At 45.5% G+C, this 24,577-nt stretch overlaps 1 protein-coding gene across 1 annotated transcript in view; it reads right to left on the bottom strand.

Moving 5' to 3' along the window:
- Nucleotides 1-10,193: 10,193 nt before the first annotated feature.
- STK38L (serine/threonine kinase 38 like) overlaps nucleotides 10,194-24,577 on the bottom strand; it is a 95,571-nt gene continuing 81,187 nt past the window's right edge. The window contains exon 15 of the mRNA XM_090043699.1: nucleotides 10,194-10,327. The gene's annotated coding sequence lies outside the window, so the exon portion shown is untranslated. The remainder of the gene's footprint in view (nucleotides 10,328-24,577) is intronic.

The raw sequence follows: 24,577 nt of genomic DNA, 5'->3' as shown, positions 1-24,577 counted from the left end.
CCGACTAAACAGAAACCTGAGTATCAGAAATTAGAATGCCTTCAACACAACAGACCCTTTCATCCAGTAATGAACCAGGATAGAAGACCCCCACTAATCCAAATACACTTGTATATACAGATGGCCAACCTCCTTTTTAAACAGCTTGCTCTTAAAGAAACAATACAAAACGAAATGGCATAGCTAATTATTTACAACTTTCCAGATACCTGTCAATACAACTGATAAATTAACGTATTGCATTTTGAAAATTAGGTCTAAATGATTTCCCTTCCAACAGTGTTGCCCAGTTATTTTTCTTTCCTCCTTTTTTAAACAAAACCCCCAAAACTACAGGTCTTAAGAAATTTGAGCATGAAGAGCACTTTAACTCCAGAATGTTTTTGGTACTTTGGACTTGACTTGTCCATGGTTCTCCAGCAAGGAGTTGAGGCTTTTATATGTTTGAAACAACCTGAGTAAGAAATAAGTGAAAAGTGAGTGAGATTCTGGGCAGTTTTTTGCAGATTAAATGGCCCAATCAAATAAAATCTTATTTATATCAATAACTTCACCGACTGCTTTTTCTAGTGCTAAGTGTGCAATGAATGCAGTCATCCATGGTAATCATCACCATGTAAATGCAGTACTCAAAAATTGGGATAAACTTAACTGGTCAAAATTTTCCAACTCAAAACACCATTCAAAGAGTCTAATTTGCTTTTTAAGGGTACCCAAATCCCTGAATGGCATTAGTCATTTTGGTCAGGTTAAGACAGTTCCACTCTTCTAAATGATTAGGCCCATGTACACTGGATGACAAGTCAGACTGTGCAAACAATTGTGCACCATTTGATAAGATTTATCCATCTTGTTTTTAAAAAGAGGATTGATTTTTCTAAAACTGTTTTAATGAATCGTTACCAGAGATGTACACTGAAGAGTTAGGAAATTGCACCCAGGAAATGCATTACTGAATCAGTACTTCACATAGTTAAACCAATACTGTACAGTACTGTGCAAGAAGCCACATTACAGGTGCCGAGAAACCTATCAGTTTGAAGCTCCAGGTTTGCGTAAGGTAGAAAACTGGGCTATAACATATTATTAAGAAAGTAAGGTACATTAAATATCCTTTGTTCAGAGCTTTAAAACTGGTCATGAAAAAATTCAGACTATTTAGGCTGAAGTTTAGCATAGAGATGACAAAACAAACGCTTCATTCAAAGTTCAGTCAATCATTTCTAAAGAGATTAAATTGAAAAAAAATAGTAGCTACATCAGAGGCAGGCAATTATTTTGGGCAGAGGGCTGCTACCCAGTTTTGGCAAGCTGTCAAGGACCCCCTGGTCACCGTCTTGGGACCAATGTCCCAGGGCCAGCACCGGTGGGGCCCAGAGTAGGGTGTAGGCTCACAGGAGCCTGTGGACCCAGGCTGGGCTGCACCAGCAGGGAGAGTGGGGAGCTGGCCCAGCTCCATAGAGCCCCTGCTGGCCAGGACCCTGTACTCTTGCCACCCTGCTCTGGGCCCTGCTGGCGCTGGCCCCGGGACACCAGTGTGGGCCCCATGCTCCCACATCCACAGTGCCCCCACAGTACAGGCAGGTGGCAGCATGCAGCCCAATCCCCTGCTTGCCAGCAGGGAAGGAGCTGGTGCTGAGTGCGGGGAAAAGCAGCTCCTCCTTTCTCCCATGGCCGGCGCACCCTGCTGCAGCTGCTTGCAGCCTGCATAGGGTTATCCTGAGCAGGCACAGGCAGCCCCACATGGGCTGCGAGTGGCTGCAGCATGGGGCACCGGCCACGGAGTGGGCGAGGGCCGCTTTTCCCCCCCTTGCACTCAGCACCAGCTTGTAACCCACCCCTGCTGCCAGCCTGGGCCCTGTGCTGGCCCATCAGGGGTGGCCACAGTAGGAGCAGCTGCTCGGCACAGAAGAAAGCAGTCCCCCTACTTGCCACGCCAAGGCGTGTTTGCCACCACTGCCTCTGTGCTGCCCAGTGTGCAAGCTCCAGGCAGGCAGCAGCAGCAAACACTGCCTGGCACAGCAAGCGGGGGGGCTCCTTTCTTCTGTGCCGAGCAGCTGCTGCCACCACAGTGCAGCCCCGATAGGTGAGCCTGGAGCCAGAGCAGGGCCCAGGTTGGCAGCAGGGGTGGGTTACAATCTGGTGCTGAGTGTGGGGAAAAGCAGCCCCTCACCCACCCTGTGGCCAGCACCCCGCACTGCAGCCACTCACAACCTGCATGGGGCTGCCTGTGCCTGCTCAGGACAGCCCTACATGGGCTGCGAGCAGCTGCAGCAGGGAGTTCCAGCCATGGGACAGGGGAGGGGCTGTTTTTCCCCCATGCTCAGCACCAGCTCCTTCCCTACCTGCTTCTCCGCCCCCACCACCGCACCCTCTGCTTACCTGACTTTCCAGCACCAGTGCAGCCACATGGTCCCAGGCCAGTAACCCCTGCTGGGGCTTCCTGCTGAGGGGGCAGGGCTGGGTGGGCCCTGCTGTTGCAGGAGTCAGCCAGGCTTCCCCTGGGTCCTACTGCCCCTGTCTCTGTCATTTTTGACAGGAACCAAGGACACATAAATATTAATTTTCTAAATTTTTTAGGGGCCTCATAGGCCAGATTCAGCCCACAGGCCGTATTTTGCCCACATGCTGATGTAACTCAATTTTTTCCATGTTTCTACTACAACTTACAAATAATACCTTAGTAGGGAAAAACACGCAATAAGGAACAAGAGATAGAACTGATAATGTATCTAACCCATGCATGACAATAAAGTGAGAATTAACATTTAAAAGGCTACCCAAAAACATTACATTTTTGTTATTTTGTTTTTAATGAAGAAAAAACCAAATCTAAAAATAAAAATTATGGCCGTCCTGTAAAATAGAAATGAATTTAATTACCAATTGTTAGTATAAACGATTGACAGTTTTGTACAGCTGCTTCTTCTTCAGCAAAACAAAGCTATCATTGGCTCAGACTGAGACAGGGTCAAAAACCACAATGATTTTATCAGTCAAATCAGCCATGTACTTAATTAAGTACATAGATTCAAAGTAACTATACATTTCTTTGGTCAAACATACAGAGGTATTTTAAAAAGCAGAAATGGTATTAGCCACATAAAACATACTAAATCAATGCTTCAAATACTTCAATGGTTCCCTAATCACTCTGAGGTACAAGATAAGTTTTCTATCAACAACCTGAGAAATCCGACATATCTTCAATTACAACTACATCTCCCTTACATATTGTTAAAATAATTACAGTTAACAGTTCTCTTGTAAGGCCTTAGTGTGAAGAAAATCCTGATTCCATTAAGTCAATAGCAAAGTTTTCACTGACTTTTATAAGTCCAGAATTTCAAACAAGAAATGCAAAAAAACCAAAAATATTGTTCTTGGGACCTTTCGGAATCTTAAACAAGTAGTTTTCAGTGATTGCTTCAGTTCAGTCAGTAATGACTCCAAGATCCCTTTCTGTCTCTCTGCTTTCAAGAGGGGAACTCCCCAGCCTGTACATATTTTAAAGATTTCATAGGTTTTCATAGACATCAGGGCTGGAAGGGACCTCGGGAGATCATCGAGTCCAGCCCCCTGCCCAAAGGGCAGGAAGTCAGCTGGGGTCATAGGATCCCAGCAAGATAAGCATCCAATTTACTCTTGAAGGTGTTCAATGTAGGTGCTTGAACCACCTCCGCTGGCAGACTGTTCCAGACCTTGGGGGCTCGGACAGTAAAGAAATTCTTCCTTATGTCCAGCCTGAAACGGTCTTGCAGGAGTTTGTGACTGTTCGACCTCACCATCCCTTGGGGCGCTCTGGTGAACAAATGTTCCCCCAGATCCTGGTGGTCACCCCTGATAAACTTATAGGTGGCCATCAGATCACCCCTGAGCCTGTGCTTTTCCAAGCTAAAGAGTCCCATGGCTCTCAGCCTGTCATCATAAGATCTGTTTTCCTGACCTCTGATCATGTGTGTGGCTCTCCTCTGGACTCTCTCAAGCTTCTCCACATCCTTTTTGAATTGTGGAGCCCAAAACTGGACGCAGTACTCCAGCTGCGGCCTCACCAAGGCCGAGTACAAGGGGAGAACGACATCCCGGGATTTGCTCGAGAAGCATCTATGGATGCAAGCCAGCATTTTGGTCGCTTTATTAGCCACAGCATCGCATTGCAGGCTCATGTTCATCTTGTGGTCAATGATGACCCCCAAGTCTCTTTCTTCTGTAGTGCTATCCAACGTAGCACTGCCAAGCCTATAAGGATGCTGCAGGTGTTTCCTCCCAAGGTTGAGAACCTTGCATTTTTTGGTGTTAAACACCATGAGGTTCTTGTCTGCCCATTTGCTGAGCTTGTCCAGGTCAGCCTGGATCACCCGCCTATCTTCTGGCATGGATGCTTTGCCCCAAAGTTTGGTGTCATCGGCGAACTTGGCCAGTCCACTCCTGACTCCAATGTCCACATCATTAATGAAGATGTTGAACAGTATGGGTCCCAGGACAGAGCCTTGAGGGACCCCACTGGTCACAGGGCACCACGATGAGTGACTGCCATTGATTACAACCCTCTGGGTCCGACCACGGAGCCAGTTTCCCAGCCAGCGGATCGTGGTGGACCCAAGGCCACAACTGGCCAGTTTGGCCAAGAGGTGATCATGGGATACCAGATCAAAAGCTTTTTTGAAGCCAAGATATATGACATCAATCTCTTCTCCCTGGTCCAGGTGATAGGTCACCTGGTCATAGAAGAAAATGAGATTGGTCAAACAAGACCTACCCGCAACAAACCCGTGCTGGCTATCCCTTAGGATGTTAGCCTGGGCCAGTCCATCAAGGATGGCCTCCTTAATAAACTTTTCTAAGATCTTCCCCAGGATAGAAGTCAGGCTAATGGGTCTGTAGTTAGCCGGATCCACTCTCCTCCCTTTCTTGAACATCAGCACCACATTGGCCTTCTTCCAGTCTTCGGGCACTACACCAGAGCGCCAGGAGTTTTCAAAGATCCGTGCCAGGGGCTGGGCTATGACTCTCGCCAGCTCCTTGAGTACCCTGGGGTGCAGATTGTCAGGGCCGGCTGACTTGAAGGTATCCAGCTTCTCAAGGTGTTCCTTCACGAGGTCAGCATTTATGGAGGGTAGGGGTTCCCCATCACCCAGATCTCCCTGTTCCATAGCAGGCATGGGCGTCCCATGGGACTGATGAAAGACTGACGCAAAGTACCTATTTAATAGGTTGGCTTTTTCCTGGGCGTCAGTTGCCAGTTGCCCCATCTGGTTTAGCAGGGGTCCAACATTGCCCTTGCTTTTCCTCCAGCTCCCCACATATCTGAAAAAGGACTTTTTGTTGTCCTTGATGCTTGAAGCTAGTTGGAGTTCAGTTGCAGCCTTGGCTTTCCTGGTTTGCTCCCTGCAGGACCGGACCAGCGCAGAATAATTCTCCTTGGAGGTGAATCCCGTCCTCCATCCTTTGCAGGCTTTCCTTTTTAGCTGCAGGAGGTCCGCTAGGTCCCTAGAGAGCCAGGAAGGCTGCTGTGCCTTCTTGCTGCCTTTCCTCCGTGTTGGAATAGATTTAGCTTGTGCATTGAGGATCGCTTCCTTGAGAAGCAACCACTCTTCTTGAACTCCCATCTCCCTGGGGTCATGGTCCCTAAGGGCCTGACCGACAAGCCTCTTGAACTTGGATTCCTTCTCCCAAGGTGCAGCACCCTGTATTTGTCTATATTGAACCCCATCCTGTTCTCATCTGTCCACTTTTGTAGTCTGTCTAAATCTGTTTGCAGCCTCTCTCTCCCTTCAAGTGCGTCAACCTCTCCCCACATCTTAGCATCATCAGCAAACTTGGACAGCATGCTTTCCACCCCCTTGTCCAAGTTGCTGATGAAGATGTTAAACAGTGCGGACCCGAGGACTGAGCCCTGGGGTACTCCACTGCTCACATCTCACCAGGTTGAGTACAACCCGTCCACCACTACTCTCTGGGTGCTCCCCATCAACCAATTTTTTACCCATCCAACTGTGCAGACATCAATGCCACAGTCGCTTAATTTATTGATGACGATGGGGTGAGAGACAATGTCAAAGGCCTTCTCAGTGTCTAGAAAGACTAAATCCATGGTAACACCATCATGCAAGGATTTACTCACCTGGTCATAAAAGGCAACCAGGTTGGTCAGGCTGATCTCCCCTGCAGGCCCCCCACAGATGTGCTCCTTGATGATTCTCTCCAAGATCTTCCCGAGCACCGAGGTGAGGCTTATAGGCCTATAGTTACCTGGGTCCTCCCTCCTGTCAAGTTTCCATTTTGTATGTGAAGTCTCCATCTTGTGTCCTCTGCCCAGGGATCCCCCCATGTCGCAACTGTATGATTCATGTACCCCTCCCATGTAAATTGGTTCCCAGATGAATGAGAGTGATTGGGAATGACTGAAATACAATGGCAGCAGGCCTCTACTGAATAGTCTGTAATGACCAGGCCATCACCTCACATTGATTCATCCAGGAACCATTGACCTCACCCAGGAACAGAGACAAGAACCCAGCATTTGAAAGACAAAAGACCCTGCAGAACCAGCAACTCTACCATTGTACCCCACCATTACAGACACCCGAAACTGCACATCCCTGCATGGAGAACACATGCTCAGTACTCCAGGGCTGACTCTTGCCTGGGCATGCCTCCCATTACTAGGGTCACACAAGGTCTGTTCCTATAAAAAGGGGCAGTGAAGACAGACCCAGTGGGATGCCCTCTCTATCTGGACCAGCATCATGCCACACCACCTATCCACCCAGAGGCCCTGCCAGTGATCCCACTCTGGACAACACCTACTGCACAAGGACCCCTTTCCAGCCTGGGTAGGTAGCTATCACCCCTCACCTTCTCTTCAACCAAGGACTTGGACTCTGCTTCTCTTCCCTACCTGGACTCCAGCCCTTTCATCAAGTCTCTTTCTCCTGCTGCATGCATGTGTGTAATAAGACTGTTGTTTGGACCCCCTAAGTTGGGTTTTGCTTTACTATGGTTTGGCCCTGCTCCAATCTCTGGTCCTCGCCCCTTTAACTTCTGTCTCATTTCTCCCTCTCGTGCCTGTCCTGAACTCCTCTCTGTCTTATCCCCACTGTCTTTGCCTTTTCCCCATGTGCAACCAGGTTTCTGCCTCAGTTTCTTTCCTGGCTGTCTCCTCCTTGTCACCACTTATCTGTCCCCCTGCCCCCAACATCTCAGCTGTCTGCCTCAGTTTCCAGCCCCAGTCTACTTTAAGTAAACTAAAGCCTCAGTTCCTCAGCCAGCTTCTCTGTAGTCCACCAGTTCTAATCCTGGTTCTGGCAACTTTCACTCCCTACACTTTAACTCTCTCTCACCTGAACCTTCCCCCAAGTATTCCAGGTACCCCAAGCACACACATACACACTGTACCACCCAAGTGAGGAACTTACTTGTGTGTATGTGTAGGTGGGTTGTGAACTGGTGTGTGTGTGTGTGTGTGTGTGTGTGTGTGTATGGCATTGTGTGCATGATATATGAATTAGTGATCTGTGTCTAACTTTCGGGGTGTATAGTGTATGTGCTTGAATTGGTGATAGGTATTCATGTGCCTAAGCTGGTTTGGATGTGTATGTGCTTGAGCTGGTAGTGTGCGTGCACCTAATTGATTTGTGTGTTTGTATATGTGCAATTGTGTCACACCCTCCAGTCTAACAGCACAATATTGAGATCCTGAGAGTTGGGCTGACCCCACAGGGCTGAGGGGGCATAGCAGCAGCAGGAGTGCAGTGGGAGTGTGGCATTGGTAGGGGGTGTGCTGCCACACTCAGGGGGTGCATGTGCACCTACATGCATCCCCTACACATCACCCATGCCACCAGGCCTAGTGCTGCCCCAGAGCCACCTAGCGCCCACTATCCTCAAGGCCCAACCATAACAGAAAGCTGGTGCCACTGCACAGACTTGTACAAATTGACCCAAGCTCTCTCACCTTCCCCTCCAACAATTCACAGCAGAGAGGGAACTTATGTATGTCAGTCGGGCTGGCATGGCACACCTCCCACCAGGGTCGGACTACAGGTAGGCGATTCACCAGCAATGAAAAGGAAGCGACTGTTGCTGCTGCATGGTACCAGAAGCTTGCAAAATGAATGGCTGGTCCTACAGTAGATTCTTTGGTGTTTGATACAACCACAGGAACGTATGAGGGCAGAATCGGCCACTTTGAATCCATGCAATGGAATGGATTCACCTAGTTTGAGTCCCTGCTTAAACATAAGCCTTATAACTGTATCCATAATTCATGCATTTTGTCATTGAAATAGATTCTCTCTTGCACAAATTAAGACTTTTGGAGAACACCAACCAATGTGGTGCATGCTGCTCCAGTGGTGCATGCTACTCCAGTGGTTCAACAGCCTCACTATTGAAAATCTGCACCTTATTTTGCACTTTCTAGTTTCAGCACCTGGAAAGAACTCTACAAATTGGAAAAAAAAAAATTATTTCTCTCCATCATAGCTAGGACTTACCTGTCACAGATTAATTTTGCTCCACACCAAATGACCTCATCAAGTGTTATTTCAGCAGCCTGCTTCACAATAAATTTTGGATGTGTTCCGTAAAATACAGCCCTTCCCTGGTTTCACTCCTATATGAAATAATTCATTAGTTGTTATATTCTTCAGCCTGGATATCTTGTTACATTCTTGTAACATAATTTTTCAGCAGATGATAAATCAACAATTCATTCTGTGTATTTTGTATAAGACAAAAAGTATAAACTGTAAATGGGACTCAATGTAGTTGGTCTTTTTTCCCTTTCAAACAGAGGAACAGAGAAATTTATTCTCTCAGGCACTTTAAAATCCATCTTTTTATGGATTCTCTCCTTTATCACTGTTAATCCATATCACATTCGCCCATAGAAACCTCATTTGAGACTGGAACCCCGCTATGCTGGACCCTATACATACACCATTAACTATAATCCCTTACTCCGAAGAGCTTAAAGTCTAAATAAATCAGAATAAAAAGGGGTAGGGAAAATACATTATCATCCCCATTTTACAGATGGGGAGGTGTGGCACAGGGAGACTTGCAAAGTCAGGAGTAAAACCTAAGCATCTTAAACAGACCAGGATCACAGAACTATTCTTTCTTCAGCTGGTAATAGACACCAATATAGGAACTATAGGACAGAAGTGATTGTTTGGTCAACAGCAGCTTCAAGTCCTAAAACATTCCAGCCTGGCACAGTTCCAGAGAGGAGCAACCAGTTGCACTTGGTGCTGGTTGGAAGCAGAACCCAAAATGAAGTGGCACATGGCATGGTCTATAAAAAGGAAGAACTTCTTTACTGTTGTTGTTATTTTTCATGTTATTGCTGTTCAAATACTAAACCAAAGCATTTAATTATGGTGAGATTTGCCTGGTGGCATTTGGTGATACTTACATTTAAAGTAGAGGGAGGGAATGCTCTGATCTTTTTGGAAGGAGAGCATGTGTGTGTGTGGGCGAGGGGGGAGAGCAGGGAAGCACTGCAAAAGGATATTCATTTTCTTCTAAACAATTCAGGAACTTTACTCACAGTTGTACTCTCACAATTGACCATTAACCTTCTAGAGGGTGAGAGGACATAATGCCACACTTGCCATTCATCTGCAAACACACGAAGGGTTAAAACAAAGCCCCACATAACAAAATTGCTACTGCAGTCATGAATTGCCAAGGAAGATATCGCTTTGAAAGAGTCAATGAATCAGGAGCAAGGGAAACTGAACAACCAGGGCGTGTCCTGTAATTTCAAATGTCTGTCATCTTGTAAGCTCCTTGCAACTGGTGGCAGCTCAAGTGATGAAAGCCTTTTCCTTCTATTTGTGAAGACACGCTCAAGAAATTATTTTCTCCTGGCTCTCTCAAAAGGCATTTTATTTTTAATTAAGAAAATTATGATAGCTTTGCAAGTCCTTCTAGACACAGCTATTTTCTATGTCATTTTTTTCTGGGTAGTTAGAGTAGTCTTTGGGACTGGGACACCAATGCTCAAACAGAATTCTCAGCAAACTTTTCCTCCATGCTCCTATCAACTTTTTGACTGAGCTCTTTAGAGGAGACACTTGTCAATGAAATGCCACTTGTGGAACTTTTGGTAGAATTTCTTGAGCTGTTAGTATGTCATGTGCCACTACATGACTATTGTGTGTCTGGTACACATGGTTTGCTTTTTCGCTGTGCTTGTCATCCCTGAAGATCTTTCCAAATTCCTTGAAAACATTAATGAAGTAAATCCCAGAAACACCGTGATGTACGTAAATGGTCATTTCATTGCTGTCATCAGGAGTCCCACCGTCGTTACAGGCTAGGGAAAGACATTACACGTAAACTGGTTGAAGTGATCAGAAAGTGGTTAAAACCTGTAACAGGACAGATTCAGTGTGCATAAACCAGTTTGAAAATGGCTGAAACCAGTTTTGAGATAAACTTCGTTGAATGTAGTATCAGACTTAACTGATTTGGGTCAAATCAGTTTATGCAATGTCTGTCCCAGACCCTTTCCTGGTTTAAGTTAAACCAAGAGTCCTCCAGCATCCTGGATGCTTTGCAGCCTGGGGCAGGGCTCTCTGCTCCAGAACAGGGCTGGCCCTGCCCCTCTCTCCTTCACTGGAACTCCAGTAGAGACTGCAGACACAGCAGGGTCTGCCCAGCTTCCCTCTGCCCCTGCCCACAACCACTTCCTGCTCAAGCAGGGATTTCCCCCCTCCCCTCTCCCACAGAACAGACCCTAGCCAGCATGTGGTATGCTAGCTAATACTGAGAGGTGTCTGTGTAAGGCAGACAGGATAGCATCTGCCTAGGGCTTTTTGCAGCTAATCAACAGGTCAGCTGGTAATGTGTCTCAGTTCCTTCCTTTGAAAAAGTTGCTTAAGAAGAGCTTGAACTAATGAGAGAGGCTTCTGTTATTTTGATGGGGTGCTAAGTGCTCTTCTTATCAACTCCCTGCTGGGCTGGTCAGGAGCAGTGAGGGGGAGGAGGGAAACTCCTCCCTAATCAAATCATCCTGCCAGGGCCTGGCCACTCACCCCCCTCAGCTGAGCTGTGTGGAAGGGAAGGGAGGGCTGCTCTGGCATCCCCCAGCTTCTAGCCTGAGCCACTGTAGGCATGTGCCTGCATTTTCTCAGTCCAGAGGGGATGTCTATGCAGTTACAAACTGGTTCAGCCTAGCCAGGTTGGATTAAACTACAAAGATTTAATCAATTCAGGCTCAGGCTTTTTGCATGACCATCCCTAGCCCAGAAGGACAACTGCTGTAGTAGTAGTGATCAAGACAAGCATGTGGATGTGTAAATGAGTGTAGACCTGTGAGAGATGTGCATCTTTGGTCACAATATTTGCAGCGCTATTCAACATGCAAATTGATCTGCTGCTGCTGCTGACCTTTTATCTGAACATTAAAAACCACCCTTCTCATCTTGGTGCTCCAATTTATGGCTAAGAGCTCAAAAAATTAGCTAGAAGTCTCCACCCAATCAAGTGGGCCTTTAGTGAGCCCTTAAATATGCTTTCTTTGGCAACCATGCCTCTCTTTCAGGGTACAGAAGCCACTTGAGACTTTGTGCATCATTCATTTAAGGCACATGTCTGGCTTATTATAGCTGGGGCTTTATTAAGTACCTGACAGATATGCAGTCAGCACACAAGACTTGATTACTGGTCATCTTGTTGATGATGGCCAAAAAAATGGTATTTAGAGGTTTATTTTGGGGAACTGGCTTCTAGGTACTGTACATTGGAATAATGGTCCAGGGGAATGGCAAGGTTTAATTGATTTCTACAAACCTGTTTGTGAAAAAGTTTCCTTCAAGACCCACTGTGTCTGACACAGGCAAGCAGCAAGCAAACACACAGGCTGCAAAATTGAAGACATGTACCACTCTGTTCCATAACATGGAATAAGGGACTCTGCCACAATTGCCAGGCCACAGTGCCCAGCTGCAGTCACAGGGTTTTCCGTTTTGGGGGAACAGACCAAATTAGGAGAAGACCAGAAAGCCCAAATTAGGATGGGTGCATGTGATGGGTTTGTGAAACAAAGGAATATGCTGACAGGACAGAATGTAGACAGTATAACAACCACAGGAAAACCAATCAGCAATGCCTAGAGATGAAAAGCCATCAGGAGGGGAAAAGAATGCAAAAGGAGGAATTTCACAACAGCAAAGGGTCCCCAAGAAGGGAACCTGAGGCCACCATGGACAGAGGGCACACCACCAGCCCATCTCACCTACACCTGCCTCTGACCTCCAGGCTGCTGACACCTGACATTCAAGAGTGAAGCTTGCATACTGGCCAGACGTACCTTGACTCGATGAGAACCCTGGGACTAGTAGATATAGAATTGTTTGCATTATTCTTACCTTCTATCACTGTGTATCAATCAAATTCACCTATTATCAGATGGAAAGGTCATAGTTGGTTTGAGGGCTTTGATCTGCCCGGAACAAGGTATCTGGGTCATAAATCTAGTACCAATAGTTGAAATATCTATTTAGACAACTATAAAATTGATGGAATAAAGTAAGAAGATAGGTAGTAGTAGAGCCAAATCAGTAGATCTAGGAGGGGAAGGAAAAAAAACAAACCAAAACAAATAAATAAAAAACCAAAGAGACTTCACACCAAGTCATATGCTCTTCAGCTTAGAGGCTAAGAGCCTGAGTACTAGGAACTTAACACAAAACAGGATTTAAACATTTAGGCACCTAAAATCCCTCTTTACCTGCTGCTTGATTCAAAACTCGGTAAGTGCCTCAGCTTTGTTTGTTTCACCATGAAGTTCCCCAGGCATCTAAAACTGCTATTGCACATCACCAGCAATAACTCAGCCTTGCTAGGGTGAACAGACCAGCAACAAACCTACATCAGTCCAATTCTGATCCATGTTTCTGGGATGTACTTGGCAGCCATGTTGGTCTGAGACAAAAAAAAAAAAGCAAAAATCCAGAACTCTTGGTTCAGAGATTCATAGATTGTAAGGCCAGAAGGGACCTTGGAAGATCATCAGATCCATCCCCCTGCACCAAGCAGGACAGATAACTGGGGGTCAGGTGACTCTAGCAAGGTGACTGTCTAGTCTCTTCTTGCAGATTTCCAGGGTAGACGACTACACCACCTCTGGAGGGAGCTTATTCTTAGTCTTTCCTCATATGGCTTGCTGTGTAAGATTCTGCTCATACAGGTGGCTCTTCTTTGGACTCTCTCAACCTTGTCCACATCCTTGTTAAAGTGTGGTACCCAGAACTGGATGCAGTACTTCAGCTGTGGTCTCACCAGTGCTGAGGAGAGTGGAAGAATTACCTCCTTGGTTTTGCTTGAGATGCACTGATTGATGCATACCAGAGAATTATTTTCCCTACTAGCTATAGCATTGCACTCCTGGCTCATATTCATACTGTGTTCTATTATTACCCCCAGGTCCCTTTCACTTGTGGTGCTAGTCAGTTTGGTGCCACCAACCCTGTAGGTGTGTTGGGGCTTGCCTGTCCCGAGGCGGAGCACTTTATATATCTCAACGTTGAACTTCATCAGATTCAGATCCTCTCAACTTGCTAGCCTGTCTAGGTCCACCTGTATCTGTAGCCCATCTTCAAGCATGGCCACGTTTCCTTATAACTTGGTGTCACCCATGAACTTGGCCAGTGAACTCTTCACCCCCACATCCAAATTGTTAATAAAGATGTTGAAAAGTACTGGACTGCACACTGACCCTGCAGGAGACTGCTGCCCACTTCACCAGGATGACACTGATCCATTCACTACGACCCTCTGGGTACTGTTCTGCAGCCAGTTTCTCACCCACCTGACTGTCTTACAGGTAAGCCCACAATCCTCCAATTTTTTCATGAGGACATCATGGGATACTAGATCAAAGGCCTTTTGGAAGTCAACATATACAATATCAGCCTGCTCTCTCATGTCCAGGTGGGGAGCTACCTGGTCATAGAAGATGAGGTTGGTAAGGCAAGACCTGCCTTCAATGAAGCCATACTGGCCGTCATTCAGATGATACCTTTTATTAGACCAACTGAGAAACTGCAAAAAAAAATTGTCTTGTTCTGCAAGCTTTTGGGCTCACACACCCTTCATCAGGCTCAGGGAAAGTTAAAGATGGTAAAAAGCCCCCATATGTAAGAAATAAACTTCATTTTTGCACAGAGAAAGCAGAAGCTGGTAAGACACTCATGTGGTTAGTTGGCCAGGTGGGTTTGCGACTCCTGAGGACAGATGTTGAAGAGAGTTAGACCTGGGTCTTGTATCATGGGCAAGTGCTGTAACCACTAGGATTTTGTATAAAAAGTAGGGCAAGATCACTGGGCTAAAAAAGGCAGCTAGCCCTGCTTTGTTTTTAAGTAAAAGGCTGGAAACACCTACACTTTCAGATGATCCAGGATTGTGGACACTGTTTCCTTGGAGAGGAGCAGGGTTTTAGGCTAATACTGGTAGGCTCCTTCAGTGTTACCTATTAGCTAATTTTAGGCCTCTCTCTCCTCATTGTGGTGACTGTTCTGAAATTAATTCAAAGGTGTCCTATTCAAGCTTCTTGCCCTTTTTGCTTTCAGATTGCCAACTTTCTGTCAAGTCAGTCAGCACAGGAGGCCAAAATCCAACGGGATTTAAAATGGTTTACATTTATTATTTTTTATGTAATCATACTGAGCTGGTGGAAATTGGTATAGGGAAGATGTAAAAACACAACTGTAAAACCAGAAAAAATTAACAGGAATTGTCTTATTTTGCCTACCTACAGATTTTTTTTCTTTTCTTTTTTTGCTGTTGTTTTAACAATTGGTTATGGACATCTAGCAATTGATAAAAAAGGCAGAATAACCTCCTATTCTCAATGCCATGTTGTGAACCCCAGCAAGAAAGGTGCTTATATCAATATTGCTTTATCCCATAAATTTAGTAGTCAGCTAAAGTAAGTACCCTTAAACTGTTATATGCATTCGCACTAGAGGACTACACCATTTTAGCCACAGCAGTTTTTAAACAAGTCATACAGGTACAAAATGCCTGTTTAGACCACTCCCCACTCTTTTTGCAATGCCATCTCCCCCAGCACCTCAGAATTTCACTGTTATATATTTTACACCAACATTTAGGTTACCTAGCAATTTGCTTTAAGAAGCTTCAGATGCAACAAAGTAATTGTAAACAGCTCCTAGCCTTAATTACAGGACCTTCTAGCAAATAAAAATAATGGAAAACTATTATCATCTTCTAGGAACTTTGCTACAATAAACAAAGGTTTCTTATTCAGAGCACCATTCTTGATGGAAAATAAGCCCTTCTCCACAGACCTCTAACACACACAATCTGACTATAAAAAAAACTTGATTGTTCAGGCTGTGAGCTCTCCATGGTCATATGAAATCATATGGACATAGGCTGTGAAGGAACAGATGGTACCTTCTCAACGTTTCAGATGAGGGAGGGACCTTTCAACCACTGACCAGAGCAAGTGTCAGTCAGCACCCACAGCTGAATCCAGAACACAAGGATTAGTAGAATTATTGCTACCTGGAAGTGATGAAGCAGCAGGTCTGTGCGAAGCGGCTAGTATTTACTTTGGATTTGGCCAATTTGGGCAACAGTGATTCAATCTGGTGATTTGAATCACCATCCCAAATCAATTCGGCCAAATCTCTGAATCAGCCCCATCCCCTGCTCACACTCCCAGACCCATCAATGGCTGCCCTGCTCAGCCCCAGCTCCCGTCTCTTTAAAAAAAAGAACCCCACAGTCACTGGGTCCTGCCAGGGTAAGGAGTGATCCTCGCTGCACCCCATTGCCCTGCACTGTGTGGGGGGCTCTGCCACAAGCCCCTAGAGGCTGCTGTGTGGAGCCAGGACACTGGTGCCAGGCAGGGCAGCTATTGACAGGGCTGGGAGAGTGGGTGGGGGATGGGGGCTCATGGTAGAGCCCCCCATGCAGCGCAGAGCAGTGGGGATTGTTTCCCCTGTCCCACCCCCCCACCTGGCAGCAGCAAATAAGTGTGGGGCTTTAAAAAAAAAAAAAAAAAAAAAAAAAAAAAGCACTGGTGCGCTGGGGCCAGGCAGGGTAACCATGGGGGGAGGGGGAGGGGAGCACTCAGGGAGGCTGGGTGAGCAGGCAGGGGATGGGGCCTGGCAGGGGTCCCCCCATGGTCTCCTCCCTCCTCCAGCCCTCCCTCCCACCCCCTACTTACCAGCACAGAGTCAGCCAAATTGGGCCAAATCTTCTCCAAATTGAAATCAGCAACTGAAGCTTTGCACAGCCCTATGAAGCAGCTAGGTTCAGGGGAAATCAGAAGACCATGAAGCTGCACAGCCTCTATGAAAACTAAATTAAGCATTTTAAGTTAATAAATCATTTTTATGTATTTGCAGTTCTGTGTGATACTAACATTGACCGTGGGGAACTGTACCTTTAAAAGACTCTGGCAAAACCCAGCTGGAATTGGTAGTTGTATTACCCAAAGACTTCTGTTAAACAATTAGAACTGAGGCATGGAATGAATTGTACCTCCATCAGCCCCCAGAGCTCTAGGTGATAGCTGAACAGCACGCACAGGAATAAAGCATGTGCTTAACCTTAAGCACACATTAAAGAGCTGATCTGGAGAGAGACAGACTTGAGCTGCTGTACTTTTTTGTTATATTGTAATTTTGCTATATTAAGTTGAAAGCAAATCCATGTGGAACAAGTACAGTGCTACAGCTGTGTAAGGTGAAGATGCTCTGCAGTAGAGAGTTTGGAATACTAGACGCCCCATAGCTTTCTGGGTTGGGCAGCAGTCTTCAAATGCATTTGATCAAATGAGTGTAGAATTTGGCTGTAGGACAGGGTGCACCTTGTATTTGATGAGGTGTTTGACAGACTGGGATATGCAAGGACATAATATCACATTGATATGCTAAACTACAAGCAACAAACTATCATTAGCACTAAGAAACAAAAATAAAAGTTGACTAGATGTTAAAACTAGATGTTACCAAGAGAACACAGCCATTAGTTCTCAGTGTTACTAATACAAACGTAATAAACCTGACAAGTGAAGGATTTACATAGATGTGAATATGGTCAAATACAAGCAGTGACCCCATGACAGCAGGAAGTGAAGTCAGGTCTAGACTCCAAAATATAAGGGTTTTTAGTAAGTTTGACTGATTGATTAGTGCTTAAATATCTTATTTGTATTTTTTTATTTATTTGTATTTACATTAAAAAAAGATTCAGCAGTAGGCACTAGGGAGAATATATGCTTGCCACTGCTTTGCAATAGGGAAATAACTTTGTAAATAATTTGTCATGCAACTTGGGCTAGAGAATGAAAATAAGCCTCTGATTCCTACCTAGGTGTCATACCTTCTATGCCATTCACAATTCTTTTTTTATCAGTTTCCTTGCTTAAGAATACGCCTCTCAGATTGCATTGTTTGTTTATTCATATTAAATACATTATTTATATCACTCATTTCCCCATTCAAGATTGTTTCTTCAGTGGGGGCTTATTTTCCAGGAAAGTATTACATATAGGGCACATCTACACACTACGGCACTGTAGTGATGCGCTACAGCACCATAGCATCCATTGGCTAAAACCATGACGCTGCCGCCATGTCAGCATAGCAACCCATTCCCTTGTTACAGAGCACTGCTACAGTGACCTACTGGCAAAAAATAACTGTTCATGGCTGGCACAGTGTAGTATGGCTTGTTACTGTGCTGTCTTTTAGTACTTTCAAAAGGAAGTACTAAATGTAACAAAGGTATCGTATGGCCACATGTAGATGCGCCCAGAGAGAAGCAGTTAGTACTAGCTATTGTAGAAGGAACCTGGTCCAGGGGAAGGGGAGAGGACCAGTTTGCATAAAGTAGAATTTATAGGATAATTGCACTGGATTTATCTTTTGTAGAACATCTATTTTTGCTTAAGCAGAATAGAAGTTACTGATAAAACACAGAACATAAAACCTTATATAAACACTATGCACCTTCTATTCTTTGAACAACGTATACACCTTCTCTTATTAAAAAGGAAAAGCAAAAGTCAAAAATCTCAGAGCATTTATAGAGTAGCACGTCACCAAGTAACAGAAGTACCTGTATTGTTATTATTTTGTACCTTAAAGCTATGGTTAAATGATAATTTATATCTTAGCTGTTACATAAGGTTGTGAACAAGGCCCTTTCAAATTCCCCTGTGCCACTTGACACAGAAGGGAAATGAAGATCTTTGCCCACTCTTAAGGGCTTCAGTACCTCAAAGTCACTGGATACAGCAGCACTTCAGTTATGTCCCTTCTAATCATGCCCCCATTCCATGGACTGTCAAGAAACTAGCTATAATTAGGGACCTATCAAATTCACAGCAGAAGTGGGCTGCATGACAGCTCCTTTTAACTTGCAGGTTCCCCCATGTGTGCCCCACCTGTCAATCAGGAGCAAGCAGGTGAAAAATCAGTGTTAAATATGTCTACAAGAACTGCCTCGCCAGTCCTGGCCAGTCAATAGCAAGCAGCAGGGCCACAGGGTCCCCTCAGCGAATCCACAGTGGGGGTTGGAGAGGAGAGGGGAGGAAGGGGGAACCTGCAAGATTACAAGGAGCTGCTGCATGAATTTGATAGGTCCCTATTTATAGCTAGCCCCTTGAGGGTCCCTGGAGTGGGGGACACAACGAGAAAGGACATAACTGAAGTGCTGCTGTATCCAGTAAAAATGTTCAGGTACTGTAGTAGCCCCCTTGGGAGTACTAGGGGTAGGCAAAGATCTTTATCTCCCTTCTGTGTCAAGTACCAGGCAGAACTTGAAAAGGCCTTATGTAATAGCTAAGGTATAAATTGTACCTCAAATAGTTAGCCACGTTTAAGTGATGTGTCCCACTAAAGTGTCTTAATGGACAGTCAACAAGTTAACTCAATTTAGCTGACATATATGTACATGCTAATCTAGACACTCCACAAGTCTGTATGCCAGGACAAAAATGTATGGCTGACTCCAGGGCCAAGGTCCCCAAACATCAGCACAATATAGGCTGAAGCATAAAATAATTGTGAGCTGAAATCCTTTAAGTCTCTAAATAGGTGTGAACAGAGGATGCTGACAGATGTGCAGCTCCCCACTGTAACTCATGGCACTTTACAAAAAGCATGAGTTAAAGTGACCCCCCTCCCCCAATCCTGACCCAACAGACATTTGCTGTTTGGTTTGGGGGAGGGAGGGGTAAAATCTAGCTCCACTTTGGAGCTGATCCAGCTCTAGAGGTTGCCTGACTGCAGCCTCTCCCCTCTAGTCCTACCCAGGCCCCTACTCCAATGCTGCCTGCAAGCTGGGAGCGGGGTATAAAGGAGGGGAAGGAGCTGGGGTTTGCCCAGCCTGAGCAAAAGAGAGGGAAGGGATGGGGGGGAGGGTGAGGGGGGGTGGAGAGGGCAGCTTGCAAGGCAGGGGGACTCCAATCCACCCACTCCCCCTCTGGCTCGGGCTGGGCAAATCCCCACCCAGAGCTCTCTCCCTCTCATCCCACAGACAGCACTGGGGACAGGGCTGGGCTGCATCAGTCTAGCCTCGATTACATGAAGTTCATGAAGTGCTCAACTTTGGAGCGCCTTCATTTGAATCTTCATTACATGAGGGTTAGTTTGTCATGCAGTTGGGTACTTATAAAGCACCCTGCAGCCCTGCCCTTCTGTCAGGGTAGAGCTGTAGAGCACTTTCAGGGGGCCAATTTTGTAACAAATCTCACCTCTGTCAGAGCCCAGAGGCACCAGCTAACTTGAGGGAAATAAGGTTAGATAAACTGCAAGAGTTAGTAAGCTTATAAAAGCTACAAGGTAAATAAACCCTTAGTCAAGTTTAAATCCATTTTATCCTGCTGAAACAGTACCAAGCAGTCTTAATAGGAAATACTATGTCCCAGGTCATTAACATTTCAAATCCAGTACATTGAGCCATATCCTCACGAAGTGTTTAAGAGGTCTTTAATGAAAACAAGGGAGAGCTCTGTTTCAAAACAATAAGATGATACTGCCCAAAATAAAAGAAAACAAACAATAAAAATGGCATGATATTGTCCATTGTATTTAGGCAGCTGTATGACATTTATTCAAGTATGCACCACAGAAAAATAGTTTTATTTTAATGACAACCTCACGTAATCTCCATATGCCATGGATAAACACACCTTTAAAAATCTCTAACTGAAAATAACTGAAGTAAAAATAGAACCGTGAAGAAAAATAAAATGACAATGATTGAGGACAGGCTTTTGCAATAAAGAGATACTACCATCAGCTAGATGCAGGAATTACTGGGTGAAATTCTATGGTTTGTGCTATTCATGTCAGGCTACATTACAATAATGATTCCTTCTGGATTAAAAAAAGTTTTTATAAATCCCTGATAAATTCCTTACAGGATGACATAAGTTTACTTAGATGCAGGGGAGAGGGACGGGGTCAAAATTTTCACCTTTCTTCTTCTAGTCAAGTCAGCCTATTTATTCCATGACTTTTCTAACAAAATTAAAACTAGTCACTATGTATAGATTTTCAGAAGTGTCTGAATGACTTATAAATCCCTTAATCAGTCACTCAGATACTCTTGAAAATCCCTTGGTTTACTGGCACCATTTTGATTTACCACAAGAAACTCTCGTTCTTATAATAATATGAGTAACTTCTCATTTTGGGCAGGAATGGACATTTTTATAAAGGCTGTTGTTAAATGAGAACATAAGGTCTGGATGTGCATATACTACATGAATTTTATCCAGACACTTTGCCCTATGACTCTATGGACACTTGTGATATAACTAATAATATTTTCCCCACTTCACAGGTGAAGGAGTTGAGACAGAATGAGCCAGCAACTTGAGCATAGAAGGAATCATCTTTTCCCTTAAAGTCAAAGATAGAAAAAGAAAAGTAGTTTACATTTACTGTGAAGCAAGAAAGCATTTGTACCATCTCGTCTAAACCAGAGGTTCTCAAACCGTGGTCCATGGACCACCACTGGTCCGTAAGCTCCACTCAGGTGGTCCACAGAAAGACTGAGGAATGATCAAGAATATCTGTGCTTGGCCCTGCACTTGATTTATTTTTTCTGACCATGGAGATTAAGTGGTCCACTGAGACCCTCAGCAATTTTCAAGTGGTCCACAAAAAAAAAGAGTTTAAGAACCGCTGGTCTAAACCATAAGAATATTCAATGTACTCTAAACTCCTGTGTTTTATGTGTAGAAAAGTACCCATCTTAACCCCAAAATCTGTGTGGTACTGAATACAACAACATATAGCAAAAAAAAACCCAGTGAGATGCAAGTCTGTAAAATCCAAATGGGTCTTTAGGGATATAGGAAGACTGAAAACTAAATCAAATTGCCTTCCTGGAAAAACAATACATTAATACATAAAATGGAGAGTCAATTAAATTCTGTCTTAAGATGTACCCAGTTTGCTGCAGGCAACAATTCACATCAAAACATGGCCATGGGCGATGACCTGGTGAGGGGGCTGCGGGTGCTCGACCACCTGGGTGACAGTGATCATCACCTGCTGGAATTCACCATCCAGCGCAAGGTGGCAAGGGCATGCAGTAAGGCAGCAGCCCTAGATTTCAGGAGGGCAAACTTCAACGAGCTAAGGAGAATAGTCAGGGAAGCACTGAGGTCCCAGAGGGGAGGGGAGCCAGGTGTCTAGGGAGAGTGGTCGCTCCTTGAGGAGACAATCCTCCAAGCCCAAAGGAAAGTAATCCCAACGAGGATCAAAGGGAGCAGGAGGCACACAAGACTCCATGGCTCACCAAAAGCAGCTGGGAATGTCTCCTTGCTAAAAAGGAGGCTTACACCCATTGCAAACAAGGGAACATCACCAGGGATAACTATACTGCAGTTGCTCGGGGATATAGGGGGGCAGTCAGGAAGGCCAAGGCAGAGATGGAATTAGGGCTAGCTTCCCGGATTAAGGATAATAAGAAGTCCTTCTTCAAATACATAGGGGGTAAAAAGAAGGTTCCGGGTAATGTGGTGCCCCTGCAGGACGCATTGGGGAATTTGGTTGTCACACCAGACAAGAAAGCTAATGTGTTTAATGATTTCTTTGCCTCCGTCTTCCTAAGTAGGGACCAGAACAGTCACCTCCCTGCTGGGTCCCCCTCGGGCCCCAGGGGAGGCATACCTGGGCCAAGGGTTAGTAAGGAACTAGTTAGGGAACTTCTGGAGGGACTGGACATATTCAAGTCAGCCAGTCCGGATGATCTCCACCCTAGAGTTCTAAAGGAATTAGTTGAGGTCATTGCAGGACCCCTTTACGAGCTTTACGCGCACTCATGGTGCTCTGGTGTGGTGCCGGAGGACTGGAAGAGGGCCAATGTGCTTCCCATCTTCAAAAAGGGGAAAAAGGACGACCCCGGAAACTATAGGCCAGTTAGCGTCACCTCGATCCTAGGCAAGCTGTTTGAGAAAATTATTCTGGCACACATCCATGAGGGGCCTGCAGGGTACTGCATGCTTAGGGGCAACCAACATGGGTTCATCAGTGGCAGGTCCTGTCAGACCAACCTGGTGGCCTTTTACAATCAGATCACCAGATCATTAGATGCAGGGGTAGCAGTGGATATAGTCTTCCTGGACTTCCGGAAGGCTTTCAACACTGTCTCTCACCCTGTTCTCATTAAGAAACTGGGGGACTGCGGTGTCGATGCCCACACAGTCAATTGGGTCGCCAACTGGCTGGAGGGCCGCACCCAGAGAGCGGTAGTGGATGGGTCCTACTCAACCTGGAAGGACGTGGGCAGTGGGGTTCCGCAGGGCTCGGTCCTCGGGCCCGAACTGTTCAACATCATCAGTGATTTGGACAAGGGGGTAAAAAGCACCCTGTTCAAATTTGCTGATGACACTAAGATGTGGGGGGACGTGGGCACACTGGAAGGAAGCAACAGCCTACAATCAGACCTAGACAGGCTACAAGGGTGGGCAGATGTGAATAGGATGGGATTCAACACTGACAAGTGCAAAGTGATGCACCTGGGGAGGAACAACCGGCACCATACCTACAGGCTGGGGAACTCCCCTCTTGTCAGCACGGAGGCGGGAAAGGATCTTGGAGTCATCATTGACTCCAAGATGAACATGGGCCGGCAGTGTGGGGAGGCAGTCAGGAAGGCCAACCGTACCTTATCATGCATCCACAGATGCATCTCAAGCAGGTCCAAAGAGGTGATCCTCCCCCTCTATGTGGCACTGGTCAGGCCGCAGCTGGAGTACTGCGTCCAGTTCTGGGCACCGCACTTCAAGAGGGATGTGGACAGCATGGAGAGGGTCCAGAGGAGGGCCACTCACATGATTGGGGGCAGCAGGGCAGGCCCTATGAGGACAGGCTATGGGACCTGAACCTGTTCAGCCTCCAAAAGAGAAGGCTAAGGGCCTGTTATAAACTAGTCAGGGGGGGATCAGCAGGCACTGGGGGAGTCCCTGTTTCCCCCGAGCACTGCCAGGAGTGACCAGGAATAACGGTCACAAGCTGGCAGAGGGTAGATTTAGGCTAGATATCAGGAGGTGCTACTTCATGGTCAGGGCGGCTAGGATCTGGAACCAACTTCCAAGAGAAGTGGTGCTGGCTCCTACTCTGGGGGTTTTCAAGAGGAGGTTGGATGAACACCTTGCTGGGGTCGTTTGACCCCAGTACTCTTTCCTGCCATGGCAGGGGGTTGGACTAGATGATCTACTCAGGTCCCTTCTGACCCTAGAAACTATGAAACTATGAAAAGTATCACCAGCTGCCAATGGGCCCAGATGCTATTTGTACTGGTCAATCAGCTTAAATCTCCAACTAGAGCTGAAGTATTTCACTAATTTTCTTCTATTTCTCTACATTGCAGATGTATGCATATATGTGCCTGCATGCACACGATGCATCATATCTACACCAAACAGCAGCTGCGAGTTTGGTTTTTTGGTAATCTCTTCCATGAGCATGTCTTGCCACACCTAATGCAAGTTACTACAATGCTTTTCCTTTGTGACTGGTTAGCAGGAAACTTATTCAACAGCTCAGTTTTGGTAACAGATAGTTAGGAAACTGAGTTCTACTTATAGCCTCCTCTACAAAGGAGCACCACAGTGCAGCTTACTTGACAATCACCATACTGATTCCAAAGGAATTACTCACCTGGTTAGAATTAGACATGTAAAAATGCCTTATTAAAAATTAAAGCCATAGCACATCCTTGGTACTTCTGCTGATCAATTGTTATCTTAACAGTTCTTCCAGAACTTTCAACATTTGTAACATATAGGATAGAAATGATGTACAGAGGCAGAGATGTTTAAGCCACCTCAAACAATTGCTGATAATTAATCCAGTTTTAATGGGTTAGGCTCCTCAGAAGTTAGCCAAATACCGGAAATCTAGGCCAAATTGTTCTGTGTTCATGGTACGCAAACTTTTGAAATGGCAATCACTGAAACACCCACTAGTACGCCACTAATTAACAACCATGCTTGTTTTGTGGTTTTAAATTCCAAAAGATGAATTCAAAATCCACATTAATATAACAATGCAGTTAATGCCGT

This window comes from Crocodylus siamensis, chromosome 4 (genome assembly GCF_052110815.1).
Source record: "Crocodylus siamensis isolate JL-2025a chromosome 4, ASM5211081v1, whole genome shotgun sequence".
Classification (NCBI taxonomy): domain Eukaryota; kingdom Metazoa; phylum Chordata; order Crocodylia; family Crocodylidae; genus Crocodylus; species Crocodylus siamensis.
This window is presented reverse-complemented; position numbering and strand designations above follow the sequence as displayed.